The sequence below is a fragment of the Podarcis vaucheri genome, assembly GCF_965113315.1.
Source record: "Podarcis vaucheri genome assembly, chromosome: W".
In the NCBI taxonomy this organism is placed as follows: domain Eukaryota; kingdom Metazoa; phylum Chordata; class Lepidosauria; order Squamata; family Lacertidae; genus Podarcis; species Podarcis vaucheri.
This window is the reverse complement of record NC_138757.1, coordinates 13,016,210-13,030,879: the sequence shown is the minus strand read 5'-3', so window position 1 is coordinate 13,030,879 and position 14,670 is coordinate 13,016,210. Positions and strand designations below refer to the sequence as shown.

Sequence of the window (14,670 nt, the reverse complement as noted above, 5' to 3'; positions counted from 1 at the left end):
TTAGCCATGCTGGCCATATGACCCGGACGCTGTACGCCGGCTCCCTCGGCCAATAAAGCGAGATGAGAGCCACAACCCCAGAGTCGTCCGCAACTGGACCTAATGGTCAGGGGTCCCTTTACCTTTACCTTTATGTCAGAGCCAGGTGTGGATTGGGTAGAACAGCCATTTGGTTGGTTTGCTATGCTATACAGGGGGTGAAGTAGGACAGGGAGTTACACAGAAAATCTGAGCATGGGAGAGCTGTATCATTGGCAGGGAGAGTGAGATGGGAGTGGGAGTAGAGATTACATAAGTTTACCTACATAGGACTACCTACATAGGTTTTCACTTTTTACATAAAAGTAAGCTGCCCCTGGTGTTTGAATTTCTTTTCTAAAGGCTCATATTGCATATGGTTCTGACTCCCTGCTGTTTCTCTCTTGCAACCACAGAAAGCACAGTTCCAGGGGGGGCCCTTTGGAGGCCAGACGAGGGTGACGTTATGCAACGAGCACATGCAACACATCATTACCTGGTAAGTGACAAAACATTTGGGGTTTTATCTAGAGCGGGGCGATATTTGAAAATCATGATGCAGGAAAAGCTGTGAAGCCAGCTAATGCTTCTTTATAGCTCCATCCTTATTTCAGACATAGTGATATATCCGTATATTGTGATGTTTAGCTGGTGACAATATTGCAATGTTGAAATCAGGTATCACCCAGCCCTAGTTTCATCCATGTTCCCAACCTTTGGGATATTCCTGTTGATTTTATCTATATACCATTTTTGAGTGGTATTGTGTGGCACAGAATTTTTTTAATGATGCTAAGTAGTAAATATTCTGCAAGTGTTTTTGCCAACAATGATTTTAAAAAACCTGATTCTCGTACAGATTGGCGTCTTTTGGTATCTACTTCTACTATAGACTGGCGTCTTGCTGATGCTATCAAGGTTGTACAGTGGTACCTGTTCCGGAGGTCCCTTCTTAACCTGAAACTGTTCTTAACCTGAGGTACCACTTTAGCTAGTGGGGCCTCCTGTTGCCGCCGCGCAAATTCTGTTATCATCCTGAAACAAAGTTCTTAACCTGAGATACTATTTCTGGGTTAGCAGAGTCTGTAACCTGAAGCGTCTGTAACCAGAGATACCACTGTAATCAGCTGTTGGCCCTTTTTGTTAGCCATTATGTCTATTTCCCTGTATACACACAGTAGCTGGGACAATCTCGTTCTCACGCTGGAAGCTATGCATGATGAAGATCTGACTCTGGATTATGTTACTGGCCGGCTGCTGGAGGAATGGCAGAGGTGTGACGGCAAGCAGTTGTCTGCTCCGAGTGCTTCGACAAGCGATCGGCTTGTGAAGAATGCAGGCAGCATTTCTGAGGAGAACCAGCCAAAACAACATACCCGAGCTACGGCTGGTGTGGAATCTGCGTTTGCTGTTTGTCGTTGTTACAGGTGCGGTTCTACTCGGCATCTGAGTAAGCAGTGTCCGGAGGAGGCCATATCTCAGGGTCAAAAGCAGCGGAAACAGCAAACAAAGTTTGGAAAGAAGAAGCAGATGGCGCAACTTGTGACGGCCGTGGTCGAGTGTCCTGATGAGCAGTGAAACACCTGGATTATCGATTCAGGGAGTTCCTGGCACTTTGTTGTTTCAGAGGCGGTTTTTGCCAAGAAGGTTTCTACACCACGGAGCCAGGTGGCATTGGCTGACGGGAGGAAATCTGACGTGGAGTCGGGTGGTTCTGTTTTTGTCTCCTGTCTACGCACGCATCTGGACAACGTTCTGTGTGTTCCTTCGCTGAGGAGCAACCTGATGTCTGTCTCCTGTCTGCTGAAAGCTGGGTTTGTAGTGCATTTCCGGGACAGTTACTGTGAGATCCAGAAAGGCGAAGTGTGATGGCCTGGGATTCGGACTCGGATGCTGAACCTGAGGGATCCCAGCCTGCACAGTATTCCCCACTTCCAGAACCAGCTGAGCCGGGGCTGTGGCATGAGCCTGAAGGGTCCTCACCTGTGCTGGATCCTCAGGTGCAGGCATCAGATGAGTCTGCTCTGGCTCCTGGGGTGATGGAGGACACATTGCCTGCAGGTGCTCCACTCTCAGCCCCATCAGAGGAAGCCGAGGTTGCCTCTGGGTCCAGTAACCCTCCAGCCTCTCCTGAGCTGCAGAGGCTCAGGGCAGAGAGGTGGAGGGAACTAAGTTCCCGCAGGAGGAGTGCTCACCTCCAGGCAAGGAGAGGCGAGTTACCAGAGGATCGGGGCCGCCCTATGCCTTGGGGCAGATAAAAGCCGGCTAGCCCCAGTCCCAAGTTGTGGGAGCAACATTGTTAGTTCCTGCCTGAACCCTGTCCAGCTTTCCTGCCCGAGCTCCTGACCCACCCTGGCTCACCTGCTTGCAAGCCTGTTCCTGACTTCACCCGACTTCCTGCCCTGCACCCAGCTTCAGCTACTACGCACTGCCTCCACGTTGATCGTGGAGGCAAATTTATGTCTGGACCTTTTCAGTCTTGGTTACAGACAAAGGGCACAGTGTTGGCTATTTGCAGTTTAGTAGTGCTGCAGAGAGCTTGCTGGGGAGACCATGCATTAAAAAGGGACTCAAAAATAGGACTTCCGGAGGCGGCGCCATCGGCAATGGCGGATTCCCTCTAGCCTCGAGGGAGTAGCTCCGCGGAAATTGGGTCTTGCCGCTACGGCGAAGCGGGGACCCCTTCGAAAACCACAGGCGGGTGAAGCCTGTGACCATGGGACTCGGCGGGCACCCTTAGCGCCCCCCCAATCTGCGAGGGAACCCTGTAAAGAGTTCCGGAGCAAAACGGGGAGTGTGGCGCGGTGCTGAGAGTCAACTGCTTCTTCCGTGGAGTGAAGCTGTGCAGCTGTTGCTGGAGAGCGCTGACCTTTTTCCTGTGACAATTCGGCTAACAAACAACTACCCGTGAGTAGGTTAAGTTTGAAGATTGGGAAATCTAAGGGGAAAAGGACTAATTTGGCACTGAAGTGGGAAGGCGTAAACAGGAAGTCCGCCTTCCGTTTTCTGTAAATAGATCAAAGCGAAGACTGTCTAAGCTAAGACCCTGAAAATCATGTTGAAAAAGACTTAAATCTTAACATCAATTAAAAGAGAACTCCCTCCCTGAGGTGCGGGAGAGGGGAGGGAGAAGGGGAAGTATTTTTTGCCTGCAAAAAAAGAAGAGAGAAAGGGAACGAAGACCATCACTTAATGCCTGGGAACGGATTGTCAAGGGACAATGGAACTGCCGTATTGTGAATCGTGTTGTTAAAGGATAATGCAACTTTTTGACAGCTAACTCTGTAAGAGAGATACTTTGACTCTGAAGGGTCTCTCCGGACCTGAAATTGTTGCTTTTCTTGGTTAAAGGGGGGATTTCTGAAAGTTGGAAAAGTTACTTTATTGTTACAAGTCTGGACTGCTACTGTGTCCCCCTAGAGGAACTTTGAAATTGCTACAATTGGCCAGGGAATTTTCCACTCCAAATTGGCCAAGGGGAATTTTCCACTACAAAACCGTGGGATTGACCTTGATCCTTAGATAAAGTGTTATGGCAGACTCGACTCAGGAAAAAACAACAAGATCGGGTAAAATTAGACTGCAGCAGCGTAGACCGTCAGCATCCGGCCTCCCTTCCCCACCAGGGGAAGATCCAGCTCAGGTGGCGCCTAAAGGAATGGCATCTGAAGGGGGTTTAGCTTCAGCACTAGATAAAATTTTTGAATCTTTGGAAAAATTAAGCAAACAAGTTGCTGAAGCGACAACTAAAATTGATCAAAACACGTCAAGCATCAATAACTTAGGGCAGAAGGTGAACTCAAATACAGAATCTATTGAGAAACTGCTGCAGGAATCTACTTTGAACCGAAAAACAGCTGAAGAAGCCAAGGAAAAAGCATTGGCTGTAGAGGAAAAGATGCCACCGATATGTAGGCAGCTGGAGGACCACAAGTCATTGCTGTCTATGATTGAATTAAAAGAAAAACATACAAATCTAAGGATCAGGGCTGTACCTGAACTTGAGAAAGATAGTTTGATTGACTTTCTTACGCAGGAATTCGCAGACTTTTAGAACTTAGACTCAGACAAGTTAGATTTTAAGATAGTAAGTGCTTTTAGACTTGGAAGAGGGGGGAGAAAGAACAGGGTGAGAGACTGTTTGATTACCCTCTGATCAAGAGAGGAGAGAGACAGAATATTAAGTCTGCACTTCCAGAAGACCTTGGAAATAAGTGAATCAAGAGTGGAGATATTTAAGGACATCCCTAAACATCTTTTGGATCTCAGGTCCAACTACGGAGATCTAGTGGCCCTGTTAAGAGGAAACAGAACCATTTTTAGGTGGGAATTCCCCCAAGGCCTATCTTTTACCTTTAAAGGGAAAAAGTTTAAAATAAGATCAGTGGAAGATAAAGAAAAATTTCTGAAAGAACACGGAGAAGACCTGCAAAAAGAAGCTGAAGAAGAGCCAAGAGCCTTAAAACCAGGAATACAAGACATAGTACCACTACCTTTGGGATTGGACAAGTTAGAGAAGGTGATACCACCGACAGAACAAGAACAGTTACTTGGCGCAGTTGGAGGAAAAGCAAAATAAATACACCATGTCCCTGAAACTATTAAGTTGGAATATTCGTGGATTTAACTCCCCGGAGAAAAGGAAAAAAGTCATCTATTGAAAAAGGAACAATTGGACTTGATTTGCTTGCAGGAAACACATGTGATAAGGCTTCATAGGAAAGTATTGATTAATAAAAGATTGGGTCAAGAGTTTATTTCATCCTACAAGGTTAAAAAGAGAGGAGTAGTAATTTATGCGAAAGAGAGCCTATCACCGAAATTTATTTTTAAAGATGACAGAGAAAGATATGTGGCAATTGAAATCCAAACACAAGGAGAAAAATTTTTGATAGTAGGAGTATATGCACCAAATGAGGGGAAATCTGAATTTTTTAAGAAGTTGCATGAGACATTGTTAGACTATATGGATTACAACATTATCATGATGGGAGATATGAATGGAGTGGTATCTACAAACGCAGAGACAGGTAGTTACTAAAGATGGCAGACTACCAAAAACCTTTTTTGAGATGACTGACAATATGGACTTGATTGACATTTGGAGAATAAAGAATCCCTTGGGCAGAGAGGGAACCTTCTTCTCTGAAGCCAAAATGACATGGACAAGAATTGACCAAATCTGGATAACTAGAGGACTGGCACCTAAGACTCGAAAAGTGGAAATTTGCCCTAAAACTTGCTCTGACCATAATGCTGTGAAAATGGAGATGAAATTAACACCTACCGGTTCCTTCAGATGGAGGATGAATGACACCTTGTTTAGAGATCAAGAAGTTACCAAGAAGGCCCAAAAAACCTTGAGAGACTATTTTGAGATAAATATGAACACTACCATCGAAAAAAGAGCAATCTGGGACGCAAGTAAAGCAGTTATGAGGGGCTTTCTAATTCAACAGAATGTAATAAAGAAGAGAACTCAAAATGAGAAAAAAAGATAAAATTTTGGAAAAAATAAGAGAGGGTGAGAAGAAACTGAGAGCAAAACCAAAGTCACAAGAGATTATGAGAGAAATAAAGTTATACCAAGTTCAATATATGAAGATGATGAATCAGGAAATAGAATGGAAAATTAAACAGATGAGACAAAGGACATTTGAATCGGCTAATAAATGTGGAAAATTGTTAGCTTGGCAAATGAAAAAAAGACAAAAAATTAACACCATTACCAACTTGGAAGTGGAAGGAAAGAACATCCAGAATCCAGTGGAAATTAGAAAATGCTTCCAGAGGTACTTTAAACAGTTATATACACAAGGGCCACAGAAAGAGTTTGGATTTAGACCAATTCTTAAATACAAATGGACTACAAAAAATCTCCCAAGAAAATAAGTTAACGTTGAACTACAAAATAACAGAACAGGAGGTGGAAGACAAATTGAAACTGCAGAGTTATGACAAACTTAAAGAGAAGGTGTGAGACTGGTTACACTATTTTCAAATAAGAGAGGTTTACAATCTGGATAAAAAAATTGGTTTTCAGGTGGAAAAATCAAAGTTAGAAACAGAATTGTTAGAACCCAATGCTAAGATACTTTCAAGAATGTATAATCTGCTGTTGAAATGGAACACTGAGGAAGAAACGGTAAAATCTGCAATGATAAAATGGGCACAAGATATAGGACATAATATTATGTTTGCTGACTGGGAGAAGTTGTGGACCACCGGGATTAAATTCATGGCATGTAATGCCCTAAGAGAGAATATTATGAAAATGGTGTACAGGTGGTACATGACTCCAGTCAAGCTTGCAAAAATATACCATTTGCCCGATAATAAATGTTGGAAATGTAAAGAAGTTGAAGGTACTTTTTTTCACCTTTGGTGGACGTGCCCAAGGATCAAGGCTTTCTGGGAAATGATATATAATGAATTGAAAAAGGTATTTAAATATACTTTCCCGAAGAAACCAGAGGCCTTCCTCCTGGGCATAGTTGGCCAATCGGTGTTAAAGAAAGACAGAACTTTTTTCATGTATGCTACAGCAGCAGCAAGAATTCTCATCGCAAAGCATTGGAAGACGCAAGACCTACCCACCTTGGAAGAATGGCAGATGAAACTAATAGACTATATGGAGATGGCAGAAATGACTGGCAGAATCCGAGATCAGGGAGAAGAGTTGGTGGAAGAAGACTGGAGGAAATTTAAAATGTATTTGCAGAAATATTGTAAAATTTTTGAATGTTGAGGACATTGAAATGAATTGCAGGGGTTTTAGCAACAAGGTAAAATGCAAGATTGGATTAATAAATAGATAGACTAACAGGACATGAATTTGCTGAACTAACTTTTAAAAGGGATACAAAAAAGGGAGACGCGAGGGAGTCAGGAAAATAAGTTAATCAAAGAGGAGAAATTAAGAAAGAAGGAATTTTTGTCTTTTTATATGTGCTTTTTCTTTTTTGTGTTTAATGTCTGTATTTCTGTATTTTGTAATTTCGTATCTTTTTCGTTTTTTGTATTTTTCTAAACTTTTTTATGGATAAAACTTAATAAAATATTATTTTTTAAAAAAAGAACAGGAGGTGGAAGGTGCCATTCAGAACATGCAGTTGGGCAAATCTCCAGGGCCAGATGGCTTAACCTCAAAATATTATAGATCCTTGAAGGATTGGATAATTCAACCACTAAAGGAGGTTTGTAATGAAATTTTGGAGGGGGAAAAAGCGCCAGAGTCGTGGAAGGAAGCTTATATTACACTAATACTGAAAAATGAGTCTGAAAAGACACAACTTAAGAACTACCGCCCCATATCCCTGCTTAATGTGGATTATAAAATTTTTGCAGATATTTTGGCTAAAAGGTTAAAAAAAGTATTAGTGGAGGAGATACATAAAGACCAAGCTGGCTTTCTCCCGGGTAGACACTTGTCTGACAACACGAGGAATATACCGTATTTTTTGCACCATAACACTCACTTTTTTCCTCCTAAAAAGTAAGGGGAAATGTCTGTGCGTGTTATGGAGGGAATGCCTACGGGTGGCATGCCTACGGATTTTCCTCCTCTAAAAACTACGTGCGTGTTATGGTCAGGTGTGTGTTATAGAGCGAAAAATACGGTAATCAACATTTTGAAGATGTTGCAAGTGAATATTAATACTAAATCTGTTTTAATTTTTGTAGATGCGGAGAAAGCCTTTGACAATATTTCTTGGAGTTTCATGAAGAAAAATCTTCAGGGGATGGGGGTTGGTCAAGGGTTTGAAAATGGTATAAGTTCAATTTATTCAGAACAAAAGGCTAAACTAATAGTTAACAATGTGGTGACAGAGGAATTTAAGATAGAGAAAGGGACACGACAAGGCTGCCCAATTTCCCCATTGCTTTTTATTTCGGTCCTGGAGGTTCTGCTAAACATGATCAGAAGGGACCGTCTGATCAAAGGTATACAGGTCGGAGCCAAACAGTACAAATTGAAAGCTTTTGCAGATGATTTAGTATTGACGTTACAGGAGCCAGAATCTAGTACTAAAAGAGTATTAGAATTGATTCAGGAATTTGGTCATGTGGCAGGATTTAAGTTGAACAAGTTAAAAACTAAGGTGCTTGAGAAGAATTTAACACCGATTGAGAAAGAGAGGTTTCAGAAGGAGACAGGTTTAACACTGGTTAAGAAAGTAAAATACCTGGGGGTTAATATGACCACTAAGAACTTAAACCTATTTAAAGACAATTATGAGAAATGTTGGTCAGAAGTGAAAAAGGACTTAGAGATATGGTCAAACTTGAAGCTTTGCTTGTTAGGTCGAATTGCTGTTATAAAGATGAATGTATTGCCAAGAATGTTATTTTTGTTTCAATCATTGCAAATCTTGGACAAAATGGACTGTTTCAAGAAGTGGCAGAGAGACATTTCTAGATTTGTCTGGCAGGGCAAGAAGCCCAGAATAAAATTTAAAATATTAACTGATGCAAAGGACAGAGGTGGATTTGCCCTGCCAGACCTTAAACTTTATTATGAATCAGCAGCATTCTGCTGGCTGAAAGCATGGCTGCTTCTTGAGAACACAGACATTTTGGATTTAGAAGGTTTCAATAATGTTTTTGGGTGGCATGTATATTTGTGGTATGACAAGGTTAAAGCACATAAAGCATTTAAAAACCATATTGTTAGGAAAGCATTGTTAAATGTCTGGATAAGCTATAAGGACTTACTTGAAAATAAAACCCCAAGGTGGTTGTCACCGATGGAAGCAAAGGCTCAGAAAAAGCTCAATATGGAGGCCAAATGGCCGAACTATTGGGAAATTTTGGAACAAGGAGACAAATTGAAACTGCAGAGTTTTGAGAAGTTAAAAGATAAAGTGCGAGACTGGCTTCATTACTATCAGATAATGGAGGCATACAATTTGGACAAGAAAATTGGCTTCCAGGTGGAAAAATCAAAATTAGAAACAGAACTGTTAGAACCTAAAACTAAGATTTTGTCAAAGATGTATAACTTGCTGTTGAAATGGACTACTCAGGATGAAACGGTGAAATCTGCTATGGTTAAATGGGCACAAGATGTTGGACATAACATTATGTTTGCTGACTGGGAACAGTTGTGGACTACAGGTATGAAATTTACGGCATGTAATGCCCTAAGAGAGAATATTATGAAAATGATATACAGGTGGTACATGACCCCAGTCAAGCTAGCAAAAATCTATCACTTGCCCGATAATAAATGTTGGAAATGTAAAGAAAACGAAGGTACATTCTTTCACCTTTGGTGGACTTGCCCAAAGATTAAGGCTTTCTGGGAGATGATCTATAATGAAATGCAAAAGGTATTTAAATATACCTTTCTATATACTAGAGGCCTTCCTGTTGGGCATTGTCGGCCAATTGGTGCCAAAGAAGGATAGAACTTTCTTTATGTATGCCACAACAGCAGCAAGAATACTTATCACAAAGTATTGGAAGACACAAGATCTACCCACCTTGGAAGAATGGCAGATGAAGGTGATGGACTATATGGAACTGGCAGAAATGACTGGCAGAATCCGAGACCAGGGAGAAGAGTCGGTGGAAGAAGATTGGAAAAAGTTTAAAGACTATTTACAGAAATATTGTAAAATTAATGAATGTTAGAATGATGTTGGATAGAAACTAAGTGGTTTCTAGCTGTAATGTTATAAGGGAATATGAGAAAATGGACTATTAATAGGTAAATATCTAATGTTACAATATTTTAAGATTGAAGACTAGGATGAACAAAGAGGGGAGGGATTTGCTGAACTAACAAATTGAATTGGAATACAGAAAAGGGAGGCGTGAGGAGGTCCGGGAAATAAGCAAATGAAAGATAAGTGATTGAAAGACTGAATTGTTTTTAACTATTTTTATTTTGTATTTTTCTTTTTTTCTTTTGTAATATTTTGAAAATCTTAATAAATATCTTTTTTTAAAAAAAGATCAAAAATAACTTAAACAAGGTTTTAATAACAAAAACAAAAACTCCTTATACACTAAATACATCAACAACAATCCAGACCCAACCACCAACCCATCCCCTAGGGCAGGGGTCTGCAACCTTTAAGACAAAAAGAGCCACTTGGACCCGTTTCCGAAAAAACAACAACAACTGGGAGCCGCAAAAACATTGCAACATTTAAAACAAATATAACACTGCATATATTGTTTCTTGCCTTAATGCTATATATACAGGATCGTGCAGTCAGCTGTCAATCTCAAGAAAAAAGGACAAATTAATAGCTAATTAAAATATTTAATTTACAACCAGGTAACCAGGTTAATGGGACTTTTGCTCCTGAACCTCAGTGCTCAGTGTCTGCACATCAGGGCTGTAAGACGTCACCTTCATTTTCACACAGGCTTGCAAGCTGTCATCTGTGAGGCGTGATCGGTGTTTGTTTTTAATATAGTTCATGTTGGAGAAGACCTGCTCACATACATATGTGGAACCGAAGATCGACAGGACTCCAAATGCATACTTTTTCATGTTTATATAAGTGTTGGGGATAGCATTCCATGTTTCGAATACAAGTTTGTCCTGTTTGGGAAGGTTTTCAATATCACTCCATTTATGATTCTGAGCCAGAATGGCCTTCTGACGGGCAACATCCTCAAGAGTAGCGGTCAAACATTTGAACTTGGACACCCATATATCTTTGTCGGCTATATCGGCCAGTTCCAGCTCAAGATCAGGTTGACTTACACCTGGAAATGCAGTCATATTCAATAGGGATGGATCGATCGCCAGGGGAGTGACAGGGAAGGATAATGTGTTTTTTTCCTCTCTGAACCCACAGAATCGTTTCCCAAACGAGCTTTGCATTGCGGTGATTGCAGACTTGAAATATTCCAAATTTATCGCATCATGACTTTGTTTGAACTCTCTCAAAGAGGGAAAGTGAGACAGTGTACCTCTCTGCAAATCTTTGACAAACACTGTCAACTTGCGCTCGAATGCCAAAACCTCCTCCAGCATGTGCAGGGCTGTGCCTCCTTTCCCCTGAAGGGTTGTATTTAGCGTGTTTAGATGGGCTGTCATGTCTACCATAAAATGTAATTTTTCCAGCCACTCTGGCTGTTCCAGCTCAGCAAAGGTAAGCTCTTTGCTGGCCAGGAAGGTTTTTACTTCTTCCAAACATGTGACAAAGCGTTTTAGCACCTCGCCTCTGGACAACCACCGGACCTTGTTGTGGAGCAGGAGGTCCAAATATGTGCTTTCCACCTCATCCAATAGCAAACGAAACTGGCGGTGGTTTATACCCTTTGCCATTATCTTATTAACAATCTGAATGACCACATCCATCACTTTTGTGCATTCAGGGGGAAATGTTTGAGCACACAATGCCTCTTAGTGCAGGATGCAATGAAATGACAGCAGCGTTCTACCCAGTGCCTTCTGCAGTAGAGCCACAAAGCCCTTCTGTGCTCCTCTCATGCTCGGTGCCCCATCAGTAGCCACTGAGACCAGGTGGTTGGTGTTTATTTTTTTAGCACTTAAAAAGTCCAGGACAGCCTTACAGATATCCTCACCCCTTGTTTGGTCTTTTAGTGGTATCAGCTCAATCAGTGAGAGGAGGAGGCGACTGGGAGTCAGACAGCTTCTATGCTGGAAGAGGTTTAAGAAATGGCCACAGACGGATTCTGCTAGCGAATGAGACAGCTACGCGGAGATGGGCTGTGCAGTCAGAACGGTTTAAAAATGCAATTAAGCCTAGAGAGGCGGCAGTTTACGCACGAGTAACTCATACCCATTACACCCAATAATACACCTCATAGAAATAAACATTAAATTAACAAGTTACCTTTTTTTGAGTGTGTGTTCTTCACTCCCCTTCAAAACAGTGACCAGTGTATATGCCCCCTTTCAATGCAGCCTGCTTACAAAGGCGGGACGACAAAGACCAGCAATAAGCTGTTGCATAACGTTCCCCAAGGAAAGCGTTAGCTATTCATAGAATCATAGAATCAAAGAGTTGGAAGAGACCACAAGGGCCATCGAGTCCAACCACCTGCCAAGCAGGAAACACCATCAGAGCACTCCTGAGATATGGTTGTCAAGCCTCTGCTTAAAGACCTCCAAAGAAGGAGACTCCACCATACTCCTTGGCAGCAATTCACCAAACTTTCCCCTGCTTAAGTTTAAAAAGGGGCTTCAAGCAACTAAAAAGGGGCTTCAGGCAACCAACTCCCACGTGGAATTTCCTATAGTAAGATGGCGGCCGCCTCAGAAGACCACATGGGCAGATAAGATGGCTGCTGGGACGATCCGGTTACCCAGCAACAGCACAGCTGATTCCGACGCTTTTGAAAGCAGCCGGCAAAGCAAGTGTTGGAGCTCCGAAGCCACCTAAACCCCACAAGGAGAATGCTGCGCATGTGACCAAATAGCGAGGACTTACTTTGCTAGAGACAAGCCCCGACGCTACCACAAGCCTCCCTCTCTTCAAGCCGCCCAGCCTCCCAAGAAAAAAAACCCACCTCAAACAGTCACAAAGCACAAATCAGCAAACATAATAAACATTAAATTAACAAGTTACCTTTTTTTGAGTGTGTGTTCTTCACTCCCCTTCAAAACAGTGACCAGTTTTGAACAGTGGCTTCAGGCAACTAACTCCTCCGCCTCCTCCCCTCGCGCCCTCCCCTCGCGCCCTCCCCTCGCGCCCTCCCCTCGCCCCCGCCCCTCGCCTCCTTCCCTCGCGCCCTCCCCTCGCGCCCACCCCTCACCCCCGCCCCTCGCCTCCTTCCCTCACGCCCTCCCCTCGCGCCCTCCCCTCGTGCCCTCCCCTCGCCTCCTCCCTGCGCCTCCGCCCCGGAGCCGCAGCAAAGGCTTTAAAGAGCCGCATGCGGCTCTGGAGCCGCAGGTTGCCGACCCCCGCCCTAGGGTAATGAGAGAACTAGGTGCCGCCCCTTATATACTATACTCAGTTGCTGACACAGCTTGATTAACACAACTCAGCAGCAACTGCTATGTTTCACAGCTGTAAGACTGGGTCTCGTTATTTGCCCTGGCCCTTAAAGACATACACAACTTGTGAAACAATAATGAACCTTCACATTTTAAAGCAACCATTCAACACACAGGTCATAGAAAAACATGCCCCCATAGTCTGGAAGAAAACGGGTTGGCAGAGAGGAAAAACAGGTCTCTACAGGAGATGTTGTACTCAATGCTTGAGGATGCTGGTCAATCAAAGGTGTTTTGGGCAGAAGCTTTTTTGTCCACGTGCTATTTGCAGAACCATTTATTTCATAGATCAATTGGAACAACACCCTATTTCAAATTGTTCAACAAGAAGCCCAAAGTTGATCATGTGCGTACATTTGGTGTGAAGGCATGGGTTCATGTGCCTTGAGCACAGCGTAGAAAGCGTGATCCCAAAGCACAACAGCTTATTTTTGTAGGTTACCAAGATTTGGGCAAAAGTTACAGGTTTGCTGTTGGTAAAAATGGGCTGGTGGAATGCCACGTTCTGTGAGCATAGCGGTTGGGAGAAGCTGCATGCCAACTCTGAAGTTTGGTTTCAAATATCAAAGGGGAGATCTTTGAATGCTAAAAGAAAACCAGACACAGACACAGAAGAGGATTCTTCTGTTGAGGCTAAAGAGAATGGTAGTCAGTTTTCGCCACAGGAGGAATTCCACTCTCCTCAAGGGGGGCGAGAATCTGAGGGGGGAAACAGTAAAAGCGAAGCCGGTTTCACTCCCAGAAGGTCTCAGAGGATGACTAAAGGTGTACCCCCAGATCATTTTAAACCTGGTACTGCGAATGTTTTCCATGTAGCAGCTGAACCCCAAGGCTACAAGGAGGTGCTGGCGTTACCAGAGGACCAATTTTTGCTCTGGAAAAATGCTATGCAGGAGGAAATGGATTCTCTGCGTGAGCATGAGGTATTTACACCCACACCACCACCGAAAGGAGCTAAAATAGTGGGGTGCAGATGTTGGTTTCTGCTTCCGGGCCCAGAAAAACGGAATCAGACTGAACTAATGGCTGCTGGCAGAGGAACAGAGGGACGGATCGGACGTTATCTGCTCTGTGCGTCAAGATGATTGATGAGAGGTATGTGCTCTTGCAACGGGCAGCCTGCCAGTTCCTAATTGCTGGCTTCAAGGCTGGACTTTGAACTTTTAAGCCTGCTACGCAGAGGCTTGAAAACCAAAAGTGCTTTTACAAGTGCTTTTGGAAGCAGCTGTACACAGACACAGCTTGATTAATGCAGCAGAGACGGCTAATGCAAGGCTGGCTGATGCTTTGGGGATTCCAAAGCTCGATAAAAAGAATTATGCGGAGTGGGTGTTGTATGCAGAAGCTTTGCTACGAAAAGAGGGTCTGTTTGAAGTCATAACAGGCATCCCCCCAGCTCCGATGACAGATGAATGGGCAGCTAAGGATTCCAAAGCAAGGGGAACTCTTACGTTGATACTATCCCCATAAGAGTTATGCCTATTGCGTGATAAGACCTCAGCCAGAGAGATTTGGGACACTTTGAGAGATTCACATTTGAGAACAGAAACTGGTGCTTCTTTGTTCTACTATGCCAAGCTGCATGATATGGCTCTTGTTGAAGGTGCAGATGTGCGTGCTCATCTGATGGAGATGCAGAATCTGAGACATGAGCTGCAACAGAGAGG

The 14,670-nt window shown here is 43.1% G+C and overlaps 1 pseudogene across 1 annotated transcript in view; it reads left to right on the top strand.

Annotated features, from left to right (window-relative positions):
• The window catches only part of LOC309523257 (surfeit locus protein 1-like), a 65,985-nt pseudogene that overhangs the window by 24,818 nt on the left and 26,497 nt on the right, over nucleotides 1–14,670 (top strand). Inside the window, exon 4 of the transcript XR_014224657.1 lies at nucleotides 435–517. The product of XR_014224657.1 is annotated as a surfeit locus protein 1-like (transcript). The remainder of the gene's footprint in view (nucleotides 1–434; nucleotides 518–14,670) is intronic.